The following is an 8,190-nucleotide window of genomic DNA, read 5'->3' on the forward strand; positions in this document are numbered from 1 at the left end:
TGCTGATATACAGCCAGACTTGGTCACCAACTTGGAAACTATGCTCCATCCAATGCTTGCCATGCCTTGCCTTGTACTTGGCTTGGCTCTTTTCCAGCTGTTCCTATATTGCCTGGTGGATATCCTGGATTTTTACAATGAACCTAGTTGCCCTGTCCACATCACTGTGTCCCTCAACTGTGGTATCTTTACCAAAGACAAAATCCAAAGGAGACCTTGGTGTGAAACCAAAACAGGTCTCAAAAGGAGATCTCTGTGTAGAAGAATGTTTTGCTCTGTTGTAAGCATGCTGCACATAACACAAATGTTCATCCCAAAGCTTAGGATGCTTGCTGCAATATCCTTTGTGGAACTGGATCATTGTCCTGTTAACTACTTCTGTCTGGCCATCAGTTTGTGGATGAAAAGCTGTGCTTTTCTTTAGTTTGGTGTCCATCAGTTCCCACAAACTTGACCAAAACTTCCCCACAAATCGAGTGTCTCGATCAAATACAATGGAAGTGTTTAATCCAAAATGAACCCATACATGTTCAAAGAACAGTTTTGTAGTTTGTTCAGCTGTAATTTGTTTATTACAAGGTATCAAAATACACATTTTGTTGAACCCATCCACAACAACATACAGATAATCATGACCTTTCCTAGATTTAGGCAGTCCCCCAACAAAATCCATGGAAACACTTTCCCAAGGGTGAGAAGGAACTGGTAATGGAGTGTACAAGCCTAGTTTTCTATTGTTGGGCTTGCTTTTAGCACACATAGTACACCCTCTTACATATCTAGAAACTGTCTCATTCATTTTTGGCCAATAACAAAATCTTTGCAGCTGTGCAACTGTTTTACTTACCCCAAAGTGACCTGATATCAGAGAAGTGTGTGCTTCTCTAATTATCTTTACTCTCTCAATTTGTGGAATGCAGAGTTTCCCACAATGGTATAAGAGTTGGTCCTTCACATGATAATCCAATTCTTCTACCTGTTTGCCTTGACTCAAAGTTGAGTATACATCTTTAAAGTCTATATCTTGAGCATATTGTTCAATGTAGCTTTCATGTAGCACAAAATTATGCTTAAGTATGGTAGATGCATTTATAATGGGTCTAGATAACATGTCTGCAACTTTATTATGTATGCCCTTTTTATATCTGATGACTAAATGAGACTGTTGTAGGAAACCCATCCATCTATAGTGTCTTGATTGCTGCAACTTAGTTTGGGAGCATAGATATTGAAGTGGTTGATGATCAGTATGTATTACTGTCTCTTTGCCCATTAAGTAATGTTTCCACTTTTTCACACTCTGAACTAATGCATACAATTCTTTATCATATGTAGGATAGTTAACTACTGCAGGATTGAAAGTCTCAGAATGATAACATATGGGTTTACCGTGCTGTGTCAACACTGCTCCCATAGCATAGTCACTGGCATCTGTTTGGATCTCAAATGGTCTTTGAAGATCAGGCAGTGCTAGTACAGGTGTTGTACTAATCTTTTCTTTCAAGGTGTCAAAGGCTTTCTGATGTTTGCCTCCCCACTAAAACACCTTGTTCAATCTTGTTAAAGCATGTAAGGGAGCTGCAATTAAGGAAAAGTTAGAAATGAACTTCCTCCAATACTCCTAAGAAGCTTCTCACTTCTGTAGTAGATTTGGGTGTAGGCTAGTTTACAATGACTGCCACCTTAGAGGGATCTATTTTCAATTCACCACCCCCTACTATATGACCCAAATAATTTAGAGATGTTTTGCCAAATTCACTTTTTGAGAGTTTAACATGAATTTTTTCTCTTTTCAAAACATCTAATGTCTGCTTAACATGCTTTAAGTGTTCATCCCATGTTTTGCTAAAAATCAGAATGTCATCCAGATACACAATAACAAAATCATCAAGAAAAGGTCTGAGTACATCATTCATTAATCTCATGAAAGTAGCAGGAGCATTAGTTAAGCCAAAAGGCATAACCAGACACTCATACAATCCTTGCTTTGTCTTGAAAGCAGTCTTCCATGCATCTTGTTTTGCAACTCTGAACTGATGGTATCCACTGTGCAAGTCTAACTTGGTGAAATAAACAGCTTCCTTCAATTGATCTAAAATATCATCTATGCGAGGAAGGGGATAACGATTTTTCATTGTTATCTTATTCAGTGCTCGGTAGTCAATGCACATTCTCCACGAGCCATCTTTCTTTCTCACCAAAACGATTGGTGACCCACATGGTGATGTGCTAGGCCTGATGAACCCTTTCTCGAGCAACTCCTGCACCTGCTTCTTGATTTCAGCATTCTCTAAAGCAGACAACCTGTACATTCCAATGTTAGGCAATGGAGCATCTTGCTGCAAAATAATATCATGTACTATTTCCTTTTTGGGTGGCAGACCTTTAGGTTCTTGAAACAAGATATCATACTCTGAAACAACCTTTTCTATATCATCTTTTTGTTTAGCATTACAACCCTCAAATACATTGGTTTTTTCAGGTTTCTTTTCCTTTACAACCATCAGCAAGAATTGTTTGCATGAATTTATCATTCTTTTCATCTGCCCTGAGTTTATGAGAGTATAATTATTCTTGAGCTTATGAGCTCTTACAAAGTATTTGATTCCATCTTTAACAAGTCGATACTTGTTCTCAGCTCTATAGAAAATAGCTTTTCTATCATACAAGTAAGGACTTCCTAAAACAATTCCACGTATATCCAAAGGAATTATGTCTAACTCAACCTCATCTACAAATGTTGACCCAAAAGAAAACTTGAGTTTGCACTATCTAGTCACTTGTAGTTGTGTTTTATCATTCAACCATCCTAATGGGTATGGTTTCTTGTGAGGTGTAGTTGCCAATCCCAATTTCTTTACAATTGCTTCAAAAATTAAATTTACTTGTGAGCCACTATCAAACAAAGTATCAATCTTTTGATATTTGGAAACAACTCGAATATGGAAAAGCTCATGTCTTTTTCTCTCATTTTCTTCATCAATAATAAATTGTATAGAATTACTAGTAGATGCTTCAGAATTCTTACCTTTTATACTTGTGGCTGCAATGGTTGTTTCATCTCCCGAGTCTAACCCCAAATCTTTCTGAATAGCTGCAGCAGTCTTCTTCTTCTTGCCCTCGAACTTCTTAGGTCTTAGCTCTAGATGCAAAATCCAATAATGCTCATCATCATGCCCATCCTTTTTACAGTGAGTGCATGAAGCTTTTCTTTTCTGTGCAGTGTTAGCCTTCCTTGCTTTCCATTTCTGCTTTCTTTTCTCCTTGCTCTTGCTTGCAGTGGGTTGGGATGATCCCCCAACTTCTGGATTTCCATTCTTTCCTCTAGCTTCTAGATGAGTAGCTTGTACAAATACCTCATCTATACTAGTGGGATTAAACATGAGGATGGTATGCCTCATGTAGCTGTGTAGACCACCAATGTACTTCAAAAGAGTTTCAGGTGAGTCTAATGAGATTCCTAGAATCAATGCTCTCTTTCTAAATTCTTGAGTGTACCCTTGCACACTTTGCCCTTTCAACTACCAAAGAGTTTGCCAACTCATCATGGCTTGTTGCATGTAGGCCAATGGATAGAACTGCTTTTTGATTTCAGAAACAAATTCACTCCAGACGGAGATGGTCATACCATGTCTTTTCATGTCAGCTTGGGTTCTGCCTTCCCACCAAACCAAGGCAGTGCCTCTAAGGTGTAAGCTTGCCAGCTGAATCTTGCTCTTGTCTGAATCGATGTTCTGTACTCTGCAATAAACATTAATTTGTCTAATCCAATTGTCCAACTTTTCTGCATTTAACTCTCCATCATATATGGGTAAATCAAATTTAACATCTAGTTTGATCAAAGATGCTTTCTTTTTGTGTTCAGGGCTGTTAGGAGGTGTGATAAAGCTTTCCTCTTTCCCTTTTCCTTTTGAGTGGTCATGGAAAGGTGATTCATCTTCTCCTTTGTCTTGTTTAGAGCCTGATGAATCTTCATCCTTTTGTTTTCTAAAGTCCCTATACATTTCTTCTACCATGGAATTTATGGCTAGGAAACTTTCTATGAATTAAGGGTCTGGCCCCATAGAACCTTCCTCTGACATTGTCTTCTGAGGATAGACTCTCCCAATTTTCAGGATTAGTTTCGACCAACTCTCCTTCTCCTAATTTGAGCTTTGATCTAGTGAGCATTCAACAGCTAAACCAACACAAGCTTGTCTAACCTTACAGCCTAGAGCTCTGATACCACTTGATCTGAAAATCACCCTTGAGTGACCTCAGTTAATTAATTAATGAATGAAGGTATTAGAGACTCATGTGCTGGTGTGTGTCTATGTCATTTTAGGCAACGGATCGATCAGATTGCAAAATACACAGACACTTGGAAAATGGAAAATAGTAAGAGAAACACAGTAAGAAAATACAAGGACACGACAATTAATAAGGAGTTCACCCTATCCTCCAGGGCTACGTCTTTGGTCCAACTCTCACTGGCGGCCTTCTTTTATTGTGTCTTTAAAGCAGAGAATTACAATGAGGAGCTCAATTTGAGTCTCCTGAAACAGAATTGCTTGGCAGGGTAGTTCTTGGATTCCCCAAGCCACTAGAGTGCACAGACTCTTTTCCTTACCAGCTCTTGACCTCTCTGGTCTTTAATGGGAGGAGCCCAATGTGGTGCTCAATTCCCGATAGATCCTCTCAGGGATTGCTCAATGCTGCCTTATGCTGCAGGTCAGCTCGACTTTCTGTCTTTCCTGCTTTTTGCTTCACTGTCTCTTCTTTTCTCTGTCTTCGTTTTCTTCTCTCGATGTCCTCTGTCTTTTTGTCTCTATTTATAGCTTTAAAGCCAATCGATCTCATGACTGTTTGATTCCCCTTCCACCTCCGTCAAATCGCCTGCTGTTGTTCACTTGGAATCCCCTGTCTCTGCGTCATCGTCAACGGCTCACAGGGAGTGGCCACTTGTCCTCTCGCGAATTGCGCCGGCTCTTCATCGTCGATTTGGTTTTTTCCGTTACACTGTGGAATGAGTCATCCGCCATCTCAACGGTCAAATCAGACCTCAAATCCTCATAGATCGCGGCTTAATCCCCTGTCAAATCCGGTTCTTTCATCGGGCGCATTCTCAGCCATTAAATCTGGAGTCCCCAGATCTGACTTCATTCGCTCATTTCGCACGGTTGACTTGCTCGACCGTTAGCATGCGATGAACAACATTTTTCTCTCTCCTCCACTTGCCATGCATCGGGTGCTGAATTGAATGGCTAGGTTTCAGCCAAATCCGCTTACCGCCCAAGGGTGCCCCCGATATACTGCCAGTTTTGGAGCACGGGTCCCGCCTTTAGCCTTTAGCATTTTCCCCACGGTTTTCCCGGCCTCCATGCGACCGAGCGCTCGGGGCCTTTCCTTTTCGAGGGGTTTTGCCCAGCGATGTGCGATAAAAAATGCCCTCTATTTCCCGATCCGGGGGGTGCCAGTTTTTCCTCCTACGCGGTCTCCATGGCCTCAGTCAGCGCGCTTTGATCGAGGTCCTCGTCGTTCCTCGTTGGCTGCCAACTACCACTATTCAGAGGTCTTCCTGATTGCTTTGTGCTCTTGAATTCGAAGTTTTGTCCTGATTTGATACAGTCATGGTGCTGTGATAATCTTCATGGTTCCAATTCGGATCATTTATGTGAAGAAATAATTTAGCTATGTCCTCATACTCATTCATCATCAATTATTCAAATGACATTTTATAAACATGGAGTCTAGCCTTCTTTACCTTGCTATCACCTCCATAGAAATTTTACAACTTATCCCACATCTCTTTGGCTATGTTGTAGTGCATGAGTTTAACAAATTCAGATTAAGACAATCCATTTAGGATTGCATTCATTGCTTTAGCATTATAAGAAAAATTGATCTTGTCATCTCTTTCAACTAATACATTTGGATTTTCATAGCCATTCAACACTGCATCACAAACATCTACACCAAGGGACATTAAGTAAGTCCTCATTTTTGCTTTCCAATGCATAGTTCATTCCAATGAACAAAGTAGCTTTATCAATGATATTTCCATCCTAGTTGGCCATGTTTCAAATCTAGATCTACCTTATAGTTGTTAGACCATTGTTGAAGAAACCTACTCTAATACCAATTGTTGGAAACTCCCATAATACTGAGAGGGTCGATGAATCAATATTTATATAATTTTTAACAATTTTTTAGCCAATAAAACACATTCAGTGAGGAAACAAATGCACCAAACACATAGAACTTGAACATAATATATTTACGTGGAAACCCATACAGGAGAAAACCACAAAACTTCTTGATTATAATGTAAATGAAAGCACCAACTTTAGTTTACATCGGATTTTGTAGGAACTAACTTACAAGAGGCACCAACCCCTTTTTCTTTGCGAGCACCCACTTAATAGAAGCATCAACTCCCACTTGTTTGGAAGGAACCAACCTACTAAATGAACCAAGCCCATGATTTTTACAGACACCAAGATAAAGGAGACTCCAATCCCCTGATTTTCAAGCACTAACTTGCTTCAACCACTCATACCCCTTTTTCATACATTTTAAACTTAGATCCATAAGATTTTTCATTAAAGTTTTAAATAGGAAATAATATTTAGTCTCTGGTCTTCTTTCTCTCTTCCTCTTACTTAGATATGATCTTAGCCATTTAGTTATACTTTGGTCTGTTTGCATTTTTCAGATCAACCAATTCTCTTTTCACAACAACTTCATATTTAAACGACACTACACACTCTACTTCTCCTTGGTGATCCTCTGAACCTCTATATCAGATCTCCTCTTCTCTTTAATGCAAAAACTTGTGTCAATCCTTCTTTTCTTGGTCTTCTATAGGTTTTTTGCTATTCTCCTTGAGCAATTTCCCTCTTCTCATATCCACAAGTTCAACAAAATTGCAATTATTTTTCTCAGTATTTATAAATCATGGCCTTTATTTACCATGGGTAGTGATCCATGGCATTGAACCATGTTATTGCATCTTGACCATATCATGTGACCTTCTTAACTAGTTCAACATGTCACACTCTACTTACATGAATTACTCTCCCATTTAGATCATGTTCACATTCTTCAACTACACTCCTCTTGCTTAGATCTAATATCTTGTACAACATAGCAAAACTATATTCAAATCTACCATCAACACCCTTTGTGCTCTATTTCCTATCTTTTACATGCACAAATTTGAGCATATAAACACTGCTCACCCTCAATCATCCATATATGGCCACGTATTTCACATGCAACACATGTTGATATCTACATTCTCTGCTAATAACTCATTCAACTCCCTTGAATCACAGCACTCACTACAAATTTCTCGTTCTATATGCTTTTTCTTTTTATGTGTTTTCATGGTGCAAGAGCTCCTTGCACCTTTCCTTAGAACTTTTCACATAACCATACGCTATTATTGGGGGTTGGGACTTCAAGCGTAAATTCCCTTTCTAACTTATATAGGGTCTAGATGAATCAAGAAGCACATCACCATGTTTAGCCTCGGAGGGCCACATGGTTGGATCACCTTTTTCTGTGGGGAACCATGTCCCACACGAAACTATGACCAAATCATTTATTTCTACTAAAATTTGGGTATGGGTTCATCATTAACAACTAACTTGTTGCATGGGTAGAGGTCCATATGTTCAAATACTCCCCATACTTCTGGAACCATGATTTTCCAAAACTTTGTTTATTCACCTGCTTCACCTCCAAATCATGAACGCTTAGATAACTCAGTGCACTTTTGGATTCTAGGATAGCCTAGTAAGGGACCCGTAGAGGTTAGTCTTCTAGGATGCCATTTGGAATAATATGGGAAAATTAAAATATACATGAATACTCCACCTAAATAATACCTTGGCATGGATCTAGAGGCCTAAGAGTTTTCCATGTTGCTGCTCTGTGGAACAATAAGAACTCACCACCTATCTTTGTACCATGCATCACACATTGCCACATGTCTTCTCAGTCATCTTCCATGTGTCACACACCAAACATCCACTTGGCGACTCAAAAGTGTTGAAACCAAGTGTCGTGTGTCATCGCCCTTAGTATTCCATGTCATTATTTAAGCCACATCACTGCCACCCATCATTTCCATCTTGTGCCATGTGTGTGGACATGTCATAATAGGGTCCACTTGTTGTTTGAAGTTAGGAAATTTGGATCCAACCC

The sequence above is a fragment of the Pinus tabuliformis genome, chromosome X (genome assembly GCF_031772625.1).
Source record: "Pinus tabuliformis cultivar Carrire ecotype Pingquan chromosome X, CPIR1, whole genome shotgun sequence".
Lineage (NCBI taxonomy): Eukaryota > Viridiplantae > Streptophyta > Pinopsida > Pinales > Pinaceae > Pinus > Pinus tabuliformis.